This window comes from Cynocephalus volans, chromosome 1 (genome assembly GCF_027409185.1).
Source record: "Cynocephalus volans isolate mCynVol1 chromosome 1, mCynVol1.pri, whole genome shotgun sequence".
Classification (NCBI taxonomy): Eukaryota; Metazoa; Chordata; class Mammalia; order Dermoptera; family Cynocephalidae; genus Cynocephalus; species Cynocephalus volans.
In genome coordinates this window covers 271,287,410-271,312,896 of record NC_084460.1, presented here as the reverse complement: position 1 = coordinate 271,312,896, position 25,487 = coordinate 271,287,410, and the positions used below count along the sequence as shown (strand labels likewise).

Here is a 25,487-nt window from a genome sequence, read left to right as displayed (position 1 = left end):
TTCGGAGATTTATTTTCATAATGCTGATGCCCAGTTCTAATGTCAGAACAACTGCACCAAAATCTCAGGGGGTGGGACATGGGCATATATAGTTTTAAAAACTCTCCAAGTGATTCTCATGTGTAGCCAGAGTTGAGAACTACTAGGCCAAGGAAACGAGATTATTAGGCAGTAGACTATTACACAGCCAATAAAAATGCTTTCAGAGTTTCAAAGGTATATGTTTTATTTTGAAACAATTCTAAACCTACCAAAAAGTTGCAGTGTTGGCACAAAGAACTCCCTTATGCTCATCATTCAGAAACTCCATTCAAATTTGGCCAATTGTCCCATAAACACCCTTTTCAGCAGAGTATCCAGTTTACGATATCACATTGTTTTTTAAGATTACAGGACAATTATTTTATGGAATATATTTCAATGTGAATGCGTTGGGGTCCCCAAGATCACTCCTAAATTTGATGATTTGCTAGGAGGATTCACAGGGGTCAGCACACCATCATACTCATAGCTATGATTTATTACAGCCAGAGAGTACAAAGCAAAATCAGCAAAGGGAAAAGGCATGATGGGCAAACCAGAGAAAACCAGGTGCAAGCTCCCAGGAGTCCTCTCCAGTGGAGTCACACAGGACATGTATATGACCCCCACAATGAGCTGAGATTAACACATGTGAAATGCTGCCTACCAGGGAAGTTTATGACACTCGGTGGCCAAGGTTTTTATTGGGGCTGGTCATATAGGCACTATCTGTCTAGAAAGTACCAAAATTCCAGCCTTCCCAAAGCAAAACAGGCATACAACATAAAGCACATTATTTGTACAAATAGTTTAAGCACAAAAACAGTTTAGGCACAGCGAACCACTCGTACCAGTTAGTGTGGTGGGAGCACTCCCAAAATCCAAATTCCCAGATACCATCCAAAAGCCAGCCTTGCGAGCAGATCTTTCTTAGGCTAGCAGCCTCAGGCCTGCTATGTTAACTCTTGTTTACACAGTGGATTTGTTTGATGTTTCTCATAATTAGAACCAGGTGATATACTTTTGAATGGAATATCATGGATATTGTATTCTTTTAATTGCAGCTGGTGGGTGAAACATGGCATATATTGGTTCCTGGTCTGATTCCATTTTTGATGTGACTGCTGACAACTCTCAAGCTCTACTCCTCTCTCTTTTCTGCTCCACATCTGTACAAGCTGATAAGAAAGCCTGGGTGCTCCCTTCTCTAGTGCTAGTGGGAAGTTCAAACCACACAAGCCCTGGCCCATGCATGGGAATCCTCACCCCTGCCCCACCCCATTAACCACAATAAAAGCCAAAGCCAGACACCCTCCTGGCTTTCTCAGCCATTTTCAGACCTGTTTGGGAGCCCAACCTACTCTCCCCAGAAAGCCTGACTATATGTGTAATAAATTTCTTTCTATGCTTATGGTGTGTGTGTGCGGGTGTGGGTGTGTGTGAGAGAGACAGAGAGAGCTCCTCAGGCTCAACATCTGAACCAATCTTGCAAGAGGGGGTTCATCTCAAATCTACAAAAGTCCCATTACTGGTGGTGCTAACTTCACTCGGTCAAGACAGTATCTGCCAGGTCTCTAAAACTGAAAAGCCATGTGTTTCCCCTTTTGTAATCAATAAATATTTTGTGGAAAGATAATTTGTGACTATGTAAAATCTTATTCTTCACCCCACTTTCACCCACTAGCTTGGCCATCCATTAATGTTAATTATTACTGTACTGTGATTGTTGCCAAATGGAGATTTTCTGATATCAACTACACTTCTACATTTACTAGTTGGCTTTTAACTCTATGGGACATTTGGCTTCCCATTTATTATTCACTCATTTAGTTTGTAAGTGTGGAACCACATGTTCGTATTTTATTGAGTGGGTTATAATCTGTAACTATCAATATTTGATGCTCAAATTACCAGATTTGGACAAAGACAGCCTCTTCAAACTGGATCCTGAGAGCTTTTCTCATCTCCTCATCATTGTTTGAGAATTTCTTAGCTTTCTAGAACAAAAGGATATTTAGATTTATCTTATACTTTCCCTGCCTCAGCCCTGGAATCAACTGTTTCTCCAAGAAGCTCTGATTACTTTCAGTGAAGAGTGATATTAAGTGAAGATCTGGAAAAAAAAAAGATCTGGATGCTAGGAGTGCTTGTCATAGCTGGAGTGTGACTGTTCCCAGGCCCTTTCTATGGACAGAGCTAGGGATAAACATGCATCAAATATACACACATCAAATCTCTATATATTTCTATATCTGTATAGATTAATAATCATAAGATTCACAGTGATCCACAAATTCCAATCCAAAAACACGGAGTTCATTCTCATTTCCTTTTTGTTTCTATAATTGAACTTAATCCCAACAATGAGAAACGTGGCTCCTACTATATCAATCCCCCTATAAATAACCAGCCTTTCTACCCCCTCTCTCTCTCAGACAAAACCCTCATTTGAACCTGCTTCCACAAGCTACCTAACTTGTTTGGATGTGCCTAATGGCTTTTTGTTTTACACCTTCACTGTGGTATAACTGATACACAATAAATTGTATATATTTAAGTGCACAATATAATGAGCTTTGAGTTATGTATATACCCAGAAAACCCATTATCACCATCATGATAATTAATATAACATTCACATCAAAAAGCTTCTTTGTGCCCTTTTATAATCTCTCCTTCCTGCTCCTCTTAACAATAATAGCTGATGTCTCCAGGCAACTAATGATCTGCTTTCTGTCACCCTGAGTTAGTTTGCATTTTCTAGAATTTTATACAAATGGAATTATACAGTAAGCACCCATCTTTGGCTTCTTTCACTCAGCATAATTATTTTCAGATTCATCAATTCTGTTACATGGTTCATCTCTTTATTGCTGAGAAGTATTCCATTATATAGATGTAAAACAGTGTGTGGATTCATTCACCAAACAAAACACATTTGGGTTCTTTCTACTTTTTGCCTGTTACAAATAAAGCTGCTATGAACATTAATGTACAAATCTTTGTATGAACATATCCTGTCTTTTGTCTTGGATTAATGGTGGGATAGTATGGCAGGGATATGCTTAAATTTTTTTTTATTTATTTATTTATTTTTATTTATTTATTTATTTATTTATTTATTTATTTTATTTTGTCGATATACATTGTAGCTGATTATTGCTCCCCATCACCAAAACCTCCCTCCCTTCTCCCTCCCCCCCGCCCCCCCAACAATGTCCTTTCTGTTTGCTTGTTGTATCAACTTCAAATAATTGTGGTTGTTATATCTTCTTCCCCACCCCCCCGGTTTGTGTGTGTGTGTGTGTATGTATATGCTTAAATTTTTAAGAGACCAACAAAATATCTTCCAAATATGTTGTACCATTTATACCAGCAGTATATGAAAGTTCTCATAACAGTCTTTTATCATTTTACCAGACTTTATAATTTTAGCCATTCTAGTGGCTATGGGGTGGTTTTAATGACTAAGGCTATGGAGCATCTTTCTACATGCTTATTATCCTCAATCAACTCTGATATGAGTTTTGCCCATTTTTAAAGGAATTTTTTATCTTATTCTTGAGTTGTAACAGCTCTTTTTACACTGTAATCCTTTCTCAGATATGTTTTGAAAATATTTTCTCCCACTCTGTGGCTTGCCTTTTCACTTTATTACACTATCTTCTGAAGCACAAAATATTTTAATTTTGGTGAAGTCCAAATAATTGAATTTCCTTTTATATTTCTTGCTTTTTATGCTACATTAGAAAATATGCCCAAACCAAGATCACTAGCATTTTCGCTTATGTTTTCTTCTAAAATTTTATAGTTTTAGTTCTTACATTTAGGGATATGATCCATTTCAAATTTATTTTTATAGATGATGTGAGATAAGAGATGAGCTTTGTTTTTGTTTTTGCTTTGAATAATTTTTTCAGTATCTGGACTTCCTACTCTGTTTCATTGGCTTATTTTTCCATCTTTATGCTGATAACACCCTGCCTTTGATTATTGTATCTTTAAAATGTCTTGAAATCAGCCCCAAGCTTTCTTCTTTTACAGAGTTGTTTGGTTATTCCAGATTCTATGTATTTCCATATAAATTTGAAAATTAGATAGTCAATTGCTTTAAAAAAAAAAAAAAAAACCCTGTTGGGATTCTGATTGGGATTGCAATTTGGAGAGACTTAGCATCTTAACAAGACTTAGTCTTTTAATTCATGAACATGGTAAATATCTCCATTTAGTTAAGTCACCTTTAATTTCTCTCAGTAATGTTTTATAATTTTCAGTATACAAGCCATGCATATCTTTTGTTAAATTTATCACTAAGTATTTTACACATTTGAATGCTACTATATGTGGTATTCTTAAATTTCTATGTCTGATTATTTATGATTGGTATATAGAAAAACAAATGATTTTGTTATTATCAATGTGTACTGATCTTGCTAAACACATATTAGTTCAAGTAGCTTTTTAAAATATATTTTATAGGATTTTCTATATAGAGGATCATTTCTTCTGTGAGTAAAGACAATTTTACTTCCTTATTTTTCTTGTCTTATTGCACTGGCTCAAATCTCTACTATAACATTGAATAGAAGTGGTAAGGGCAGATATTCTTGTTTTAATCCTGAACTTATGGAGAAAGTATCCAGTCTTTCACCAGTAAGTATGATATTAGCTATAGGGTTTTTGTAAATTCCCTATAGGTTGAGTAAATTCCCTTTTGTTCCTAGTATGCTGAGAGTTTTTTTAAAAATCAGGAATTAATAATGGATTTTTCCAAACGTTTTTTATGTGTCAATTAAGATGATCTGTGTTTTTTCTTTTTCAGTCTATAAGTAAGGTAATAACATTGATTTTTTTTTTTTTTTTTTTTTGTCTTTTTTTTTTTCGTGACCGGCACTCAGCCAGTGAGTGCACCGGCCATTCCTATATAGGATCCGAACCCGCGGCGGGAGTGTCGCCGCGCTCCCAGCGCCGCACTCTCCCGAGTGCGCCATAGGCTCGGCCCAGTAACATTGATTTTTTGAAAACATTCAATTAATCTTACATTCTGTGGATAAATTCCACTTGGTCACAATTTATTATCCATATATTGTTGAATTCAATTTACTAAAATTTTGTTAAGAATTTTTCATTTATGTTCATGAGGTATATTGGTCTGAAGTTTTCTTTTCTTGTATTGTCCTTGTCCGTTTTGGGGATCAGAATAAAGTTGACCTCAGAATAAGTCATGAAGTATTTCCTCCTCTTCAATTTTCTAGAAGAGTTCATAAAGAATTAGTATTATTTCTTCTTAAATGCTTGGTAGACTTGAGCAGTGAAGCATCTGAGCCTACAGTTTCCTTTATAGAAAGGTTTTTAACTACAAATTTGATTTCTTTAATAGATATAGAACTATTCTGATTATCTATTTCTTCTTGAGTGAGTTTGAGTATTTTGAGTCATTCAAGGAATTTGTCCATTTCATTTAAGTTGAATTTATTGGCATAAAGTTATTCAAAATATTCCTTTATCATGCTTTTATTATCTGTAGAACCTACAGTGATGTCACCTCTCATTCATGCTTATGGTAATTGGTGTCTTTTCTATTTTCTTACTGATCAGTCTGGCTAGAGGCTTATTCATTTTATTAACATTCTTATAGAACAAGCTTTTAGTTTCACTGACTTCTCTATTGTTTGCCTATTTTCTATTTCACTGATTTCTTATTATTTCCTTTCTCTTGCTTACTTTGTATATACTTTGCTTTTCTTTTACTAGTTCTGAAGTTTCTTGATGGTATGAATATCCTGAAGAAGCTGGGTTCTTCATCACAGAGCTGGCTGAGGAATCAGAGAAGCTGAAGGATTCAGGTGAATGCAGAGCAACTACAGGTGCAGCCACTGCTTCAGAATAATGAGGTGAGTTAGCCAATAAGAGACAACATGTGTGAGCTACAAAATGGCTGTTGTTTCACTTCTGCCCTCCAAAGAGCCTGTAAGAATCTCTTCAGTAGTCCACCCTAACAGGAAACACACAGGAATGGGAATTACACAAAATGTAGTTCAGTCAACCCATTAAGAAGCCATGATAAACCTATTTGTGTCTTTATATTGAAAGTGAATTTCTTGTAGGCAGGATATAGTTGGGTCTTGCTTTTTTTCTTTTTATTCAATCTGACTATCTCTATATTTAATTAGGGAGTTTAGAACATTTACATTTAATGTGATCGTTGATATGGCTGTGTTTAAATCTACCATTTTGTTGTTTGTTTTCTAATGGTCTATTCTTTGTTCCCTTTTTCTTCTTTTACTTTCTTCTTTTGGATTAATTATGACTTTATTTTATATTTTTTGTTGGTTCATTAGCTATAACTCGTGTTGTTTTGTAGTGGTTGCTTTAGAGTTTATATTATACATCTTTAATTTATCACAGTCTATCTTTAATATTATACCAGTTCATATATATTAAAACCCTACAACAGTTTATTTCCATTTCTCCCCATCCTGATCTTTGTTACTGTTGTCATACATTATACTTCTGTATATGTTAGAAAGTACACCATATATATATATATATATATATATATATATACACACACACACACACACATCTTTAAACAGTCAATAATGTTTAAAATAAATTTTAAAAATAAGAAAAAAGGATATTTATATTTACCCACATATATACCATTTCTGGTACTCTACATTCCTTTGTGTAGATCCAGATTTCCATCTGCTATCATTTTCCTTCTGCCTGAGTACTTCCTTTAATATTTCTTTTAGCTCAGGTCTTCTGCTGGTTAATCTTTCAAATTTGATATCTGAGAAAGTATTTCACCTTTGTTTTATTATTTTTAACAGCTTTATTGAGATAAAAAATACTATACAATTCACCCTTTTAAAGTGTGTGGTTCAATGTCTTTAGTATATTCACAGGATTATGCATCCATTGCCACGTTTCTGTCCTCCCTGAAAAAAATCTCAACCCCCTTTAACTGTCATTTCCCATTCCCTCCTCACACCCCCAGCACTAGGTAACTATTAATCTACTTTCTGTCACTATAGATTTGCCTATTCTGGATATTTCACATAGTGGAATCATAAAATATGCAATCCTTTTTTACTGTCTTCTTTCGCTTGGCACACTGTTTTCAGGGTTCATCCATGTTGCAGCATGTATCAGTAGTTCATTTCTTCTTATTGCCAAATAATATTCCTTTGTATGGGTATACCATATTTTACTTATCATCAGTTGATGAACATTTGGGTTGTTTTTACTTTTAATTATTATGAATAATGCTGCTATGAGCATTTTTGTACAAGTTTCTTGTGAATACATTTTTTCATTTCTCTTGAGTATATACCTAGGAGTATAATTGCTGTGTCATGGTGACTGTATGTTCAATTCATCTTTGCTTATGAAAGATATTTTTGCTGGTCGTGGAATACTAGGTTGATGGGTTTTTTTTCCTTTAAGTGCTTTAAAGATGTTTCTGCGCTGTCTTCTAGCATGCATTATTTCCAATGAGAAGTCTGTGATAATCTTTGTTCTTTTTTTTGATGTGCCTTTTTCTCTGGCTGCTTTAATAATTTTTATCATTGGTTTTAAGCAATTTGATTGTGATGTGATTTAGTACAGTTTTCTTTGTGTATCTTATGCCTGGAGTTTGTCGAGTTTCTTGGATCTGTGTGTTTAGAGTTTTCATCAAATTTGGAAACATTTTAGCCATTATTTATTTGAAGATCTTTTTTCTGTCCCCACTTACCTCCTTTAGGAATACCTATTATACATGTTTAGGCTGCTTGAACTTGTCCCAAGCTCACCGAGGCTGTATTTATTTTTTTTCACTCTTTTTTCTTTATTTCATTTGGAGAGTTTCTACTGCTATATCTTTAAGTTTATTAATCTTTCTTTCTGCAGTAACTAATCTGCTGTTAATTCCAATGCATTTTTTAATTTCAGACATTGTATTTTTCATTTCTAGAAGTTTGATTTACATTTTAAAAAATATCTTTCATGTCACTCCTTAACATACCCATGCTTTAATCTACCTTTTTTGGCGGGGGGAGGGGGTTGGCTGGTAACAGGATCTGAACCCTTGACCTTGGTGCTATAACAACACACTCTAACCAACTGAGCTAACTGGCCAGCCCCTAATCTACCTTCTTGATCATAAGAAATATAATTGCAATATCTGTTTTAATGTTCTTTTCTACTAATTCTATCATCTGTATTATTTCTGAGTCTGTTTCCATTGATTGATTTTTTTCATTATGGCTCATATTTTCCTGCTTCTTTGCATAACTGGTAATTTTTTTTATTGGATCCCAGACATCATTAATTTTACTTTGTTGAATGCTAGTTTTTTTTTTCATAATTCTACAAATATTCTTGAGCTTTGTTCTTGGAGTTGTTACTTGGAAACAGTTTGAGCCTTTGGAGGTCTATTTTATACTTGCAGGACCAGAGCAGCTTTCAACCTAGGATTAATTTCATTCCACTGCTGAGGCATTGTCTTTCTGAGTACATTTCCTGATATTCATAAATTATTAGGTCTATCCACTCTGGGTAGTGGGAATACAAACTCTTCCACACACTATGTGAACCCCAGTGATTTTTCCTTTTAGTCTTTTTGGGTGGTTCTTTCCCCAGACTTCAGTACTTTCCTCACATACATTGCTATTTAGGTAAAAACTCAAAGGGGATGCCCTTCAGATAGATCTTCAGAGTTTTCTCTCCCTGCAGACCTCTCTACTCTGATATTATGCACATCTTGACCTCTAACTGTCATGGCCTCCTGGAACTCACACTACCTGTTGGAAAAATATAGAAAAAATGGTCAGGGCCCCTCAGATATTCAGAATCTTGCGGAGTATTTGATGTAAACAGGTATATGCGCTCAGGTGTTCTTGGTTATCGTCTAGTGTAATTGCGCATGTGCACCCAGGTGTCCTGGGTTATGGACTTAAGCATAAGGATGAGTGGCTCTGATCCACAGTGCCTCCTATCTCCGGGATACCCCCCTATCAGGGGGGCATGGGGAGACCACTACTGCTGCTAGAGGCTGCTGCTGCTAGTGCCCCTGGGACCCTCTGCAAGGCCACTGCCACTGCCGGACCTGTAAGCTGCGGACTGAATTCCTGTCATCTGCCAACAGCTCCTGGAATCTTTCCCAATTACCTAGGATGGACTTGCATGTGAGGGGTCGGGGGACCTACTCTGTACAATGGGTTTGGAGGGTCTGAGCCCTAGCTCTGACAACGTAAATGGAAACTTAGTATAACTAAAATAATAACTAAAATAACTAAAACATTTTGGCTTTAGTTATGATTTGCCTTACTTTACACTACCATCTCCTCATAGGCTAGAGGGGAAATCTAGTCCCTATTACTCTGTCTCATTCAAAAGCAGAAATCTCCTTAATGGTATTTTGATGAAGAAAAAAGGAAGGCAATAAATATTTTTTAAAGAAGAGAATGAGGGAAGAGAAGTAAAAGTGGCAGAAGAATTATTTACAGAATTTTAAAAAACATTGGAGAAAGCTTATGACAGTGCTAAATTTTTTTAAAAACAAAATTGTACATACAATATCCTCTTAATTATGAAACAAAACAAATAAAAATAAATGTGGACTTGGACTGAGAGAGATACTAGCAACACTTGCCCTTGGGAATAGATGTTTTCTTATTTTTGTTTTTTCTGTATATTCCAAAGACTTAAAAATAATAATTATGAGGATAATTCAAAAAGTTCATGAAAAATAGAATTGAATAACACAAATCTTCTCATGAACTTTTTGAAGACCCCCTCATATGTAGCATTTTCATAATGAAGTAGAAAAAAATATAACTGAGATAAACTAGATTCACCTTAAAATCAGGAGGATAAAGAGAAAAGAGAACAAAATGCCCTAAATTTTGTGACTTTTTTTTTAAACAGATAATCTTTTAGTTTCTCAGAACAGAGGTTGGATCCTGGGCCACAGCTGCCTCTGCAGCTCCCCTCCCATCCAAGAGAGGCACCGTCTGAGTTGTGGGGCACACCCATGTTCAGTAGGACGGGCAAGCAAAGGCCACTGCGTAAGGATGCACAGCTCTCCCTTACCACCCAAAGGCTCTCAACAAGCCCTTTTCTGGAGATGGCTCTGATGGTGAGCTTTCTACAAGGTCCAGATGGAGGTGAGACTTGAGGTCGTTTAAGTGCAGGCTTCCTTCCCATCACAGCCTCCGAGCTTTCCTGGAGCAACAGCCATTTTGTCGGGTGGGGGTGTTGTCTGTGACTGAGATCACTTCCAGGCCCCCCATGGTCAGTCCCTTGATGACAGACAAGCCCCCTGGCCCCAGGCCTCTCACTACTACTCGGATGTGGGTCACACCCTTCCCCGCAGATTTTGCTGCTGCAGTTATGCTGCCATCTGTGCTGCAATGCCTGTGCCCTCCTTGGCATTCCGAACTCCCTCGGTGCCACAGGGAGTGCAGTCAAAGGGCTGGTGAGTGGCAGAGACTACTTGGATCTGCGTGTTGTTTGGGTGCTTTCATGTGTGCAGTTGAGATCTCCTCAGATTTCTTTCCTGCCCACCTCAGAGAACTCTCCTCTCCTGGATTTGGAAGGTAAATGCTGAAGCTACTGCGGCTCAGAGTCGCCGCCTTCTCCTCAACGTCCTGCTTGGCCACTGCAATTTGCAGCCCCTGGGAGGCCCATGTGGATGGTCCGGGCCAGCGCCAAGTCATCCAGGGCCAAGCCCATGACCAAAGGAACCAAGATCCCGTGTTTCTTACAACCTGCATAACTTGAATTGCCGCCAGTCTCTGTGACAACTTTTTTAGGTAGGAAAACGCTGTAAATTTTCACATGAACATTAAAAAATCCCACTTATTTAACTTACTAAAATGTTACCACTCACCACCACTGCCACCATCACTAAAATGTAGCCCTCAAAGATCCAAGAGACTTGTAATTCCGGGTAAGATGCTACACAATACTAAACAAGACTGTCTTCTCACTTACACTGACCTGAAGATTTTCCAATGGTAGTCAGTGGCCAAAGAACCTCTGGCATTTCATATGGATGCCAGAAATCTGTCTCTAGCTGTCTACATACTTGGCTTATGCTTAAGTGCTACAAATGAGTTTGAGTGGATGTTGAACTTTCCAATAACATTTAAAGTCTGTAGAATTCAGTGAAAAAGGGAAAGTTATTTTTAAAAGTCCAAAGAGGAACAAACAGATGTGTAGGGGTTGCTACACAAACACCTGACTCTTTGCCAGACTTGTACGTAGTGTGTCCTCCACCATTCTTCTCTCCCATCGTGTAATAATAAATTCAGTGTCTGCAGGGTTTAAGGAGACTGTGCAAGGATAGCTTATCTGAAGGAACATAAACAAAATGAAAATAGTCTTTTCCCCAAAATGCAAACATTTTGCCTCTTTGTTCATTGATTCCCCAGAAAAATTCAGTGTTTCTTCTATGTAAACCTTGTATTTGCTATGGCTAACTCAGTTTTCTGCTTTCCTGTTCATACATATTAAAGAACTCAATGACATAATCGGCTTTGCTTTTCACTCAGTTGCTTAGGGCTTATAAAAATAAAACACAAATACCCACAGCTGTTCTAGGCAATCACTCAGCTCTTTGGGAAGAAAATACAGATACAGAGACAGGTGGCTCTGCTCTAAGCACAACACTCAGAATCAAGGGTGGAGGGACTGCAGCTGCGTCCCAGAAGAAACCTAGCGAACTCTGAAGCTTCCAAAGCTAAATACAGTTGCATATGGACACCAAGAACCAAGGGAGTAGCATTTCTTGTCTTGCTTCTTCTAGAAGTTAACCAACTGATATCCCAGGGCTTCCTCTATGCGGTTACCTCAGGATTTCTGGTTGCCCAGAGGAGGTAGTCCAGCAGTCCTGAAACTGGGGAGTTGGTGACATGCTGACTGTCAGGTGTTGAGGGTAGTAAAGAACACAACAGCAGGTCTACCTGCCATTACAACAGCTAGCCTGACTTCAATAACTTGAGTTTCAGTACAAGTCAGCAAAGGCATATAGACAGAGCAAAGGAAACTGATAGCTCAGATGGTTCTGAGGGAGAATAACAAAGTGAGGGTTAATGTCTGATCCTACCCTTAATATACTCCCAGCACCTAGCTTAGTCAAAGCTTCTGATTGCTATCCAAGAATGTGAGATCACAGAAGCCATGACTCCTGGATCCAAACACTGGCTGCCCTAGCTGCCTCCAACTCCCTTCACCTGTCCCCAGAGCTTGCCTTACAGTACTTGCCTTGATTCCCAGTACTCCTTCACAACTGTTTTCAGGTTTATTCACTTCACTGATTTCAGATTTACTGCAGAACTGGGTTGGGTATCCCTGTTCCATCTCTCAGCCCTATTAGCCACAGTCCTGGCCAGCTCAGCCTTCTCCCAAGTGGTGAAAGAATCAAGTAGTAGTTTAAATCTCTATACAATCTGTCTACCCTACATTACCATAAAGACTTTCCAAATTAATCCTGCCATTGATTTACAGACTATATTGTCACTTCTCAAACATTTTTTATGGCTATGCATCTACCCCACTCATTCTTAATTTCCAGTGGAAAAAAGAATTTGAGAAGAATGATCAAGATGGTAATACAATGAACAAATCTAATAAAGAAAACCTAGTGGTTATTTTTCATATATGTTAATATGTATTAATTAGATGAATGAATAGAAATATAACAATAGAAAGCCATTACCAACTCAAGTTAACACTGATGACACATTCAAAGATCAGTCCTTCAAAATTTTATGAACATTCCAATCATTGGCTTTTATGAATTCAAAATTTTAACAAACTTTAAAATTTTAGCTTACAATGGGGCTACATCTTGATAAACCCATCATAAGTTAAAATATCCTAAGTCAAAAATGCATTTAATACACATACACTTAACCTACCAAACATCACAGCTTAGACTCACATACCTTAAATGTACTCAAAACACTTACATTAGCCTATAGTTGGGCAAAATAATCTAATCCTAAGCCTAGCCTATTTTATAATAAAAAGTTGAATATCTCATGTAATTTATTGAATACTGTACTGAATGTGTATCACTTTAGCACCATCATAAAACTGAAAAATCCTAAGTTGAACCATTGTAAGCATCTGCATAAGTTTTTGGAACTCTGGTGCCTATTGAAGACTTGCAACATGGTAAATTGCAATTAATTTTGGTCAATTTCAGCACTTCACACAGAAATAGCTACCCATCCCTCACCCTGTAGCTACATGGCATGCAGCTATGCCTGTGTTCCTGGAGCAGCCTGCATGCAAGCTATGGCAGCCAGGGTGGGCAAAAAGGATCCTGTCCTTTAAATATCATGGATCTTTTCTGATGCTGGTTGTGCTTCTGATTACAGAGTTGCAGAGAAAGAGGCAGATGGCCATTGTTTTTGCACCTACCCCCATTGTTGCAAGCCCCTCTATCACAACTGAACTTACCTGACTATAAACATCCAGGGCATTTGGTGGGCCAGCATTTCTCCCCAAAACAAACACTTTGTTTTTCTCTTTTCCCCTTTTGGGAGCCAGACGTTGAAGACTAGGACATTCAAAAGCAGATGTATATATGGGGGAAATCAGAAAATCACTGCACATGCTCAGGGAAAGGCCCAGGCTCAGAGTGGCCCTGAGAGGACCTTTAAGTTTATACCTCAGGCTGGTCCTTGGCACAGAGACAGCCTGCAACAGATGAAAAACAAACAAAAACCCAGCAAACCCTAGGGAAAGAGGAGAATCTGATTTCTAGAGTTGCCGTATTATTAGATTTAAAATGTTAGTTCTTCACAGAAAATCACAAGGCATACAATGAAACAAAGAAGTATGGCCCATTCAAAGAGAAAAAAAGAAATGAACTGAAACTGTCCCTGAAAAAGACCTGATGGCAGATCTACTAGACAAAGACTTTAAAACAACCATCTTAAAGATGCTCAAAGAACCAAAGAAAGACATAAAGAAAGTCATGAAAATGATTTAAGAACAAAATGGAAATATCAATAAAGAGCTAGACAACCTAAAAATAAACCAAAAAGAAATTCTGGAACTGATAAATACAATAACTAAAATGAAAAATTTACTAGAGAGATGCAAATGCATATCTGAGCAGACAGAAGAAAGAATCAACAAACTTGAAGACAGAACAATGGAAATTATTGACTGTGAGAAACAGAAAGAAATAAAATTGAAGAAAAGTGAACAGAGCCTGAGGGACCTTTGGGACACAATCAAACCAACCAACGTACACACTGTGTGAGTCACAGAGGAGAAGAAAGAGAAGAAAAGCAGGAGAGACTATTTGAAGAAATAATGGCCAAAACTTTCCCAAATGTGTTGAAAGACATGGATATAAACATCCAAGAAGTTTCAAGATGGCGGTGGCTGTGGTGGTTGGCGCGGAGTAGCTGAGGTGGAAAAGGCGGCCACTGGGCCTCAGGCAGCCGGGAAACTTGTGGACCTTCCTCTCGCCATCTCTTAAGGGAGGACCGCTGCTGCTGGCCGGTCGTGGGGGGTGAACGCCACTTTGCCCCTGGAAGGAGAGGCTGCCTCATTTACAGGCAACAGCTTTGAAGTGTGGAGCAGGAAAAGAACTGTTTCGTAGCTGCAAAAGCGAGTCTTGAAACAGGGAACACGGCGCCAGGGCTGCTGTGGATGCAGACAGGATCCCGGAGGCCGGGGCCGCACTGAAGGCGGCCAGCTGCCCTATTCAGGATTCGAGGTTTCAGGCCGGCATTAAAGAAGATTCCTGGGAGCGCCCGAGCCGCGCCGCGACTGAACAGCCCGAGGCAGCAGCGGCCGAGAACAGGGAAGGCGACAAACCAGAGACAGAGAGTGAGCACCCGACCTGGCACAACCCTGTGAGTGACCCCTGGCCCAGATCTGTTCAGGGGGCCGACGCCCAACCGGCTCCCACATGCATCACCAGGCCACTCACTGCCCCGGGGCTGCCTCCATTTTCTCAGGTGCTGACAGTGCCGCCTGGCTCAGCCGTCACTGAGCCTTCCCACTTGCTTGGCCCGGCGCGGGGCTTTCTGGAGCCTGCGGGCCAGCCGCCCCTCCCACTCCCTCCGTGGTTCTCTGGCGGGGCTGGTGGCGGGGGGCGTCCCCGGCCAGTGTTGGGAGGGCAAGGAAGTACGGGCGAGCCGACTGTCACTCCACCACACCCTGGACTCCGGCCCCCAGTAAACTTCCTGTTACTGGGAGGAAGATACCATCTCTGCGGACACCAGTTCGGAAAAAAGCCTAACCAATTTCTGGTTGGGAATAGTGTGGTAGGAGAGTTCCCAGGTCCACTTGAACCTGCCGGAGAGCAGGCTGCAGGTGGGCGCTAGATTCGGTCTATGCCGGGGGGATACAAAGGTGAACAAGACCTGAGAGAGATCTACACAGTGCTACAAAGGCACCCAGAGAGACTGATCGTCTGTGCCTAGCAGAAACCTGGTAGACTTCCTGGGCGAGGCAGTGCCGAGCAGGGTCTTGAAGGCCCAGCTGATAGACGAGGGGTGCAGAAGACACGCCCCAGCCCAGCACAGTGCGCACAGAGTGGGGAGACGTGCGGCCAGGGAGGCGGAGACTCGACAGAAACCACACACCCGGTGGGGTTGCCACTGCACGAATCAACAGCCTGGGCCAGAGCACACGGAACAGGGAGAAGTCCTGCACAGGAAGTGAAAGCTCAACAGAGATCACACACCCTGTGGTACGTGATCCACCAGCCCAGCAGAGTCCAAGCTGACCAGAAAGGTGGCTCCCCGGAGAAGCCCAAGACCCGAGGCAACCACACACACAAGGCACTAGAGGCCAACTGAGCAGTCACGGAGGGAGCCATACGAAATTGGCAACCACAGCAACATCCTAGTTAGTCATTAGTCTCAAACTGGTGGTCTGTGAAACCCCCTGCCACAATGAATAAACACCAAAAAAAAGATACCAGAAATACAAAAAATCAAGAAAGTACACCACCAAAAGTTAATAAATCTCAAACTCAAGATCCTATAGAACAAGAAGCCCTTGAAAAAACTGACAGGGAATTTCGAGTGATAATTCTAAGGAAACTGAATGAGATACAAGAAAACTCAGCTAGACATCATGATGAAATAAGGAAAAGTATACAGGATCTGAAAGAGGAAATGTACAAGGAAATCAATGTCCTGAAAAAAAATGTAGCAGAACTTGCTGAACTGAAGAAGTTATTCAGCGAAATAAAAAACACACCAGAGAGTTTAACCAGCAGGCTTGTCGAAGTTGAAGAGAGAACCTCTGAACTTGAAGATGGGCTGTTTGAAATAACACAAGCAGACAAAAAGAAAGAAAAAAGAATCAAAGGCATTGAAGAAAATCTGAGAGAGATATCAGACAACCTTAAGCGCTCAAATATCCGAGTCATGGGTATTCCAGAAGGGGAGGAAAATGGAGATTCCATTGAAAACATATTCAACAAAATAGTGGCAGAAAATTTCCCAGGTATAGGAAAAATCACAGATCTTCAGATCCAGGAAGCTCAACGATCTCCAAACGTATTCAACCCAAAAAGGCCTTCTCCAAGACATGTCATAGTCAAATTGGCAAAACTCAGAGACAAAGAGAGAATCTTAAAAGCTGCAAGAGAGAAGCGTCAAATCACCTATAAGGGAGCCCCAATCAGGCTAACATCAGACTTTTCATCACAAACCCTAAAAGCTAGAAAGGAATGAGATGATATTTTCAAAATACTAAAAGAAAAAGATTGCCAGCCAAGAATACTTTACCCTGCAAGGCTATCCTTCCGAAATGAGGGGCAAATAGTATATTTCTCAGACAAACAAAAACTGCGAGAGTTCACTACCACACAACCACCCTTACAAGAAATCCTCAAGGGAGTACTGGGTTTGGTTCCTGAAAAATAACTACCACTGCCATAAAAACCCAAGAAAAATCAATACCCACTAGTATAATAAAAATGGCATTCATGAAGAGAAAACAAGCAAACAAAAACGCTATCTACAACCTAAGGAACCAACAAACACAGAAACCAAACAGTAAATCAGAAAGCAAGGAACAAAAGACACCTCGGACAACCAAACAACCCATAAAATGCTAGGAATAAATCAACACCTTTCAATAACAACTCTTAATGTAAAAGGCTTAAATTCCCCAATCAAAAGACACAGACTGGCTGACTGGATTAAAAAGGAGGACCCCAACTATATGCTGCCTACAAGAGACCCACCTCACCCATAAAGATTTACACAGAGTAAGAGTGAAAGGATGGAAAAAGATTTACCATGCAAACAGAAAAGAAAAACGAGCTGGAGTAGCTATTCTTATATCTGACAAAATAGACTTTAAACTAAAAACCATAAAAAGAGACAATGAGGGACACTACTTAATGATAAAAGGACTGATCCATCAAGAAGACATAACAATCATAAATATGTACGCACCCAATGTTGGAGTAGGCAGATTTATAAAACAAACGCTATTAGACCTAAAGAAGGAAATAGACACTAATACCATAATAGCAGGGGACCTGAACACCCCACTGTCAATATTATACAGATCATCTAGGCAAAGAATCAGTAGAGAAACACAAGATCTAAACAAGACTCTAGACCAATGGGAATTGGCAGATATCTACAGAACATTCCACCCAACAACCTCAGAATATTCATTCTTCTCATCAGCACATGGATCTTTCTCCAGGATCGATCACATATTGGGTCACAAATCAATTCTCAATAAATTCAAAAATATTGGAATTATCCCATGTATCTTCTCAGACCACAATGGATTAAAACTAGAAATTAATAACAAACGAAACTCTGGAAACTATACAAACACATGGAAATTAAACAGCATTCTACTTAATGACATATGGGTCCAAGAAGAAATCAAGCAGGAAATCAATAAATTTATTGAAACTAATGAAAACAATGATACATCATACCAAAACCTCTGGGATACTGCAAAAGCAGTATTGAGGGGAAAATTTATCGCATTAAACGCTCACTTCAGAAGAATGGAAAGATGGCAAGTGAACAACCTAACACTTCACCTTAAAGAACTGGAAAAACAAGAACAATCGAAACCTAAAGTTAGCAGATGGAAAGAAATCATTAAGATCAGAGCAGAACTGAATGAAATTGAAAACCAAAAAACAACTCAAAAGATCAACGAATCAAAAAGTTGGTTTTTTGAAAAGATAAATAAAATTGACAAACCATTAGCATGGCTAACAAAAAAAAGAAGAGAGAAGACTCAAATAACAAAAATTAGAAATGAAAAAGGTGATATTACAACTGATTCATCTGAAATACAAGGAATCATTCGAGACTACTATAAACAACTATACGCCAACAAATTTGAAAATCTGGAGGAAATGTATAAATTCCTGGACACACACAAGCTCCCAAAACTGAACCATGAAGACATAGAAAATTTGAACAGACCAATAAAAATAAAGGAGATTGAAGCTGTTATCAGAAGGCTCCCAACAAAGAAAAGCCCAGGACTAGATGGATTCACATCAGAATTTTACCAAACATTCAAAGAGGAATTGACACCGATTCTTTACAAACTATTCCAAAAGATTGAAACGAACACAAATCTCCCAAACTCATTCTATGAAGCAAACATCATCCTGATACCAAAACCAGGTAAAGATATAACCAAAAAACAAAACTACAGGCCGATATCCTTGATGAATACAAATGCAAAAATCCTCACTAAAATACTAGCAAACAGAATACAGCAACACATACGAAAAATTATTCATCACGATCAAGTGGGATTCATCCCAGGGATGCAAGGTTGGTTCAACATATGCAAATCAATAAATGTGATACACCATATTAATAAAGTCAAAAACATGGACCATATGATCATCTCTATAGATGCTGAAAAAGCATTTGATAAAGTTCAGCACTCATTCATGACAAAGACACTCTATAAGTTAGGTATAGAGGGAAAGTATCTCAACATAATTAAAGCCATATATGCCAAACCCACTGCCAATATCATCCTGAATGGGGAAAAGCTGAAAGCTTTTCCTTTAAGAACAGGAACTAGACAAGGATGCCCACTCTCACCACTCCTATTCAACATAGTGTTGGAAGTACTAGCCAGAGCAATCAGAAAAGAGAAGGAAATAAAGAGCATCCAGATTGGAAAAGATGAAGTCAAACTGTCCCTCTTTGCAGATGACATGATCCTATATATCGAACAGCCTAAAACCTCTACAAAAAAACTCTTGGAATTGATAAATGATTTCAGCACAGTAGCAGGATACAAAATCAACACACAAAAATCAGTAGCATTTCTATTCTCCAATAGTGAACATGCAGAACGAGAAATCAAGAAAGCCGGCCTATTTTCAATAGCCACCAAAAAAATTAAATACTTAGGAATTGAGTTAACCAAGGAGGTGAAAAATCTCTATAATGAGAACTACAAACCACTGCTGAGAGAAATTAGAGAGGATACAAGAAGATGGAAAGATATCCCATGCTCTTGGATTGGAAGAATCAACATAGTGAAAATGTCCATACTACCCAAAGTGATATACAAATTCAATGCAATCCCCATCAAAATTTCAAAGACATTTTTCTCAGAAATGGAAAAAACTATCCAGACATTTATATGGAACAATAAAAGACCACGCATAGCCAAAGCAATGCTGAGCAAAAAAAATAAAGCTGGAGACATAACACTACCCAACTTTAAGCTATACTACAAAGCTATAATAACCAAAACAGTATGGTACTGGCATAAAAACAGACACACTGACCAATGGAATAGAATAGAGAATCCAGAAATCAACCCACACACTTACTGCCATCTGATCTTTGACAAAGGCACCAAGCCTATTCACTGAGGAAGGGACTGCCTCTTCAGCAAATGGTGCTGGGATAACTGGATATCCATATGCAGGAGAATGAAACTAGATCCATACCTCTCACCGTATCCTAAAATCAACTCAAAATGGATTAAGGATTTAAATATACACCCGGAAACAATAAAACTTCTTAAAGAAAACATAGGAGAAACACTTCAGGAAATAGGACTGGGCACCGACTTCATGAATACGACCCCAAAAGCACGGGCAACCAAAGGAAAAATAAACAAATGGGATTATATCAAACTAAAAAGCTTCTGTACAGCAAAAGAAACAATTAACAGAGTTAAAAGACAACCAACAGAGTGGGAGAAAATATTTGCAAAATATACATCTGACAAAGGATTAATATCCAGAATATATAAGGAACTCAAACAACTTTACAAGAAGAAAACAAGCAACCCAATTAAAAAATGGGCAAAAGAGCTAAGTAGGCATTTCTCTAAGGAAGATATACAAATGGCCAACAGACATATGAAAAAATGTTCAACATCACTCAGAATCCGGGAAATGCAAATCAAAACCACATTGAGATACCATCTAACCCCAGTTAGGATGGCTAAAATCCAAGACTCTGAACGATAAATGCTGGCGAGGTTGCGGAGAAAAAGGAACTCTCATACATTGTTGGTGGGACTGCAAAATGGTGCAGGCTCTATGGAAAATGGTATGGAGGTTCCTCAAACAATTGCAGATAGATTTACCAAACGATCCAGCTATCCCACTGCTGGGAATATACCCAGAGGAATGGAAATCATCAAGTCGAAGGTATACCTGTTCTCCAATGTTCATCGCAGCACTCTTTACAATAGCCTAGAGTTGGAACCGGCCCAAATGTCCATCATCAGATGAGTGGATACGGAAAATGTGGTACATCTACACAATGGAATACTACTCAGCTATAAAAACGAATGAAATACTGCCATTTGCAACAGCATGGATGGACCTTGAGAGAATTATATTAAGTGAAACGAGTCAGGCACAGAAAGAGAAATACCACATGTTCTCACTTATTGGTGGGAGCTAAAAATTAATATATAAATTCACACACACACACACACACACACACACACACACACACACACACACACACAAACCAGGGGGGGGGAAGAAGATATAACAACCACAATTACTTGAAGTTGATACGACAAGCAAATAGAAAGGACATTGTTGGGGGGGAGGGGGCGAGGGAGAAGGGAGGGCGGTTTTGGTGATGGGGAGCAATAATCAGCCACAATGTATATCGACAAAATAAAATTGAAAAAAATATATAATAAAATAAACATCTCAGAAGCTCAACTAACTTTAAGTAGTATGGACTCAAATAGACCCAGAAGCAGACCCATTATAATCAATCTGTTGAAGGCCAAAAACAATGAGAATTTTGAAAGAAGCCAGAGAGAACCAACTCTTTACCTACAAGGGGTCCTCAATAATATTAGCAGATTTCTCATGGAATCTTTGGAAGCCAGCAGGCGGTGGGCTGATATAGTCAAAGGGCTAAAAGAAATAACTGTCAACCAAGAATCCTAGGTCTGGCAAAACCGCACTCTTCTTCAAAAGTAAGGAAGAAATTAAGACATTCCTAGATTTAAAAAATGGTAAAGGAACCCATTACCACTGGATTTGCCCTGCAATAAATGCTTAAGGGAGTCTTGCAAGATTAAACGAAAGGACACTAGATGGTAACACAAAGCCATAATGTTCTCAGTTAAGGTAAGTACATGGGTAATTATAGAAGCTACTATTATTGTAACAATGGTGTTCAATTCCATTTTGTTTTCCACATGATTTAAGAGACTAATACATTTCTAAAAAATCATTTGTCTAAAACTTAGTATTATTTTAACTTTGGTTTGTAACTTCATACTTTTTCTAAATAATTTAAGAGATATGCATTTAAAAAATCTTTATGTTTTATAACAATGTATAAAGTTATAATGTTGTGACATCAACAACTGAAGGGCGTGGGAACAGATATAAAGGAGCAGAGTTTTTGTGTATTACTAAAGTTAAACTGGAACAAATTCAAATCTGAGTGTTATAACGTTTGGATGTTAAATGTAATTCTCATGATAACCACAGGAAAATAGCTATAGAATATACACAAAAGGAAATGAGGAAGGAATTTAACCATTTCTCTACAAAAAGTCACCTAAACACAAAAGAAGACAATAATTCAGAAAATGAAAAACAAAAAATTATAAGATATATAGAAAACAAGTAACTAAATAATAGAATTCAGTCCCTCCTTATTAGTAATTACTTTAAATGTAAATGGGTTAAATTTTCCAATCAAGAGACAGAGATTGGCAGAATGCCTTTTTAAAAAACCATTATCCAACTATATACTGTCTATAGGAGACTCACTTTAGATTCAAAGACACAAATAGGTAAAAATGAAAGCATGGAAAATAATATTTCATGCATTTAGTAACCAGAAGAGAGCAGTGATGGCTATACTGATATCAAACAAAATAGACTTTAAGTCAGAAAAGTTTACAAGAGACAAAGAAGGACATTATATGTTAATAAAAGGTTCAATACAGCAAAACATAACAATTATAAACAGTTGCATACCTAATAACAGACCACTAAAATATATGAAGCAAAAATTTGCAGAATTGAACATTTAGGAAAGAAATTGAAGACACAACAAATGCAAAGAAATCCATACTCATGGATTGAAAAAATTAATATTGTTAATGTGTCCATACTACCCAAAGAAATCTACAAATTCAATGCAATTCCTATCAAAATTTCAATGGCATTTTTCATATAAATAGAAAATACAATTCTAAAATCTGTATGGAATCACAAAAAATGCTGAATGGCCAAAACTATCTTGATCATAAAGAACGAGCTGGAGACATCACACTATCTGATTTCAAAATATGCTACAAACCTATAGTAATCAAAACAGCATGGTACTGTCATAAAAACAGACATATAGACTAATGGAACAGAATAGAGAGCCCAGAAATAAATCCATGCATTCATAGTCAACTGATCTTTGATAAGACAGTGGGGAAAGGATGGACTCTTCAATACAGGGTGTTGGGAAAACTGAATATTTGCATACAGAAGAATGAAACTGTACTCTTATTAAACATTTTTATACAAAAATCAACTCAAAATGGATTAAAGACTTATATGTATGGCCCAAACCTGTGAAATTACTAGAAGAAAACATAGGGGAAAATTATTGATCTGGACGAAAATTTTTTGGATATGAGCCCAAACTGACAAGCAACAAAAGAAAAAGTAGACAAATCAGATTACATTTCAGTTTAAAATCTTCTGCACAGCAAAGGACATAATCAACATAATGAAGAGACAACCTATATGGGAGAGAATATTTGCAAACCATAATCTGATAAGAGGTAGATATCTAAAATATATAAGGAACACAAACAACTCAATAGCAAGAAAACAATTAGCCTGAATAAAAAATGGATAAATGGACTGGTCAGTTAGTTCACTTCATTGGAACATGGTGCTGATAACAGCAAGGTCAAGGGTACAGATCCCTGTACCAGCCAGCTAAAAAAGAAAAAAAAATCCAAAAAATGGGCAAAGGATCTGAATAAACATTTCTCTAAAGAAAACATACAAATGACAAACAAGTATATGGAAAAAATGCTCAGCATCACAAATCATCAGGGAAATACATATTAAAACCACAATGAGATATCACCTCACACACGTTAGAATGGCTATTATCAAAAAGACAAAGGATAACAAGTGTTGGCCATGATATGCAGAGAAGGAAACCCTTGTACACTGTTGGTGGGAAGGTAAATCAGTATGGTCAGCCCTCCCTATCTTTGGATTCTGCATCCACAAATTCAGCCAACTGTGGATCAAAAGTATTTATTAGGCCCGTGGCACACTCGGTAGAGTGCTGCGCTGGGAGCGCGGCGACGCTCCCGCCGCGGGTTCGGATCCTATATAGGAATGACCGGTGCACTCACTGGCTGAGTGCCGGTCACGAAAAACGACAAAAAAAAAAAAAAAAAAAAAAAGTATTTATTAGGAAACAATAAAAAATAACATAAAAAAATAAAGTATAACAACTATTTACATAACATTTACATTGTATTAGGTATAAGTAATCTAGAGATGATTTAAAGTATACAAGTAGATGTGCATAGTTTACATGCAAGTGCTATACTACTTTATATAAGGGACTTGAGCATCCGTGGATTTTGGAATCTGCAGAGTGTCCTAGAATCAATGCCTTGTGCATATCCAGAGACGACCATATAGCCACTATGGGAAAACAGTATGGTGGTTCCTCAAAAAATTAAAAATAGAACTACCATAAAATCCAACAATCCTACTTCTGGCTATATATCCAAGGGAAATGTAATCCCCACTTAGTAAAGATATCGGCACTGCCATCTTCATTGCAGCATTATTTACAATAGCCAAGATATGGAATCAACCTAAGTGGCTATCGACAGATGAATAGACTTTTCAAATGTGAGATAAATATATATATATACACACATACACACATATATAATGGAATACATATTTTATGTATGTATATATATATATACACACACATATATATATTTTTTAATAATGAAATACTATGCAGTCTTGGAAATCCTGTCATTTGCAAAAAGATGAATAAACCTGGAGGACATTATGCTAAGTGAAATAAGCCAGGCACAAAAAGATAAATACTGTATGCTCTCACTTATACATGGAACCTAAAAAAAGTTGAACTCATAAAAGCAGAGAGTAGAATGATGGTTGCCAGGGGCCGGGGAGGGAGGGAGGTGTTGCAGAAGGGGGAAGAAGAGATGTTGGTCAAAGGATACAATGTTTCAGTTAGAAAGGATGAATAAGTTCCAGAGATCTATTTTACTGTATTGCGACTATAGTTAATAATAATGTTTTATTTACTTGAAAATTGCTAAAAGAACATATCTAAATCTTCTCACCACACACAAAAAATAAGCATATGAGGTGATGGATGTTAATTATCTTGATTTAATCATTTCAAAGTGTATACATATATCAAGATATCATGTTGTACACTATAAATATACATTTTTTTTATTTGTCAATTATCCCTTAATAAAGCTGGGGAAATTGACAGAATTGAAATGAAAAACAGTTCTACAGTAACAGTTGAAGACTTCAATACCCCACTCTCAATAATGGATAGAACAACCAGACAAAAGACAAGTAAGGAAACAGAGCATATAAACAACACAATAAACCAACTAGATTTAACAGACATATACAAATGCTCTTTTCAACAGCAACAGAATAAACATTCTTCTCAAGTGCACCTGGGATATTTTCCAGTATAGACCATATATTATGTCACAAATTATCTCAATAGATTTTAAAAGATAAATGTTGTACAAAGTATCTTCTCTGATCACAGCAAGATGAAGATAGAAATCAATAACAGGAGAAAAACTGGAAAATTCACTAATCTTTTAATACGAAACAATGCACTCTAAACAACCAAGGGATCAAAGAAGAAAGGGAAATTTTTAAAATGCTTAGAGATTAATGAAAACAAAAATACAACATACCAAAACCTATTGGACACTGT

General features: G+C 37.8%; 1 pseudogene; it reads right to left on the bottom strand.

The window, feature by feature from the left end:
• Window positions 1-10,214: 10,214 nt before the first annotated feature.
• Window positions 10,215-10,784, bottom strand: LOC134364188 (small ribosomal subunit protein uS11m-like; annotated as a pseudogene).
• Window positions 10,785-25,487: the final 14,703 nt, after the last annotated feature.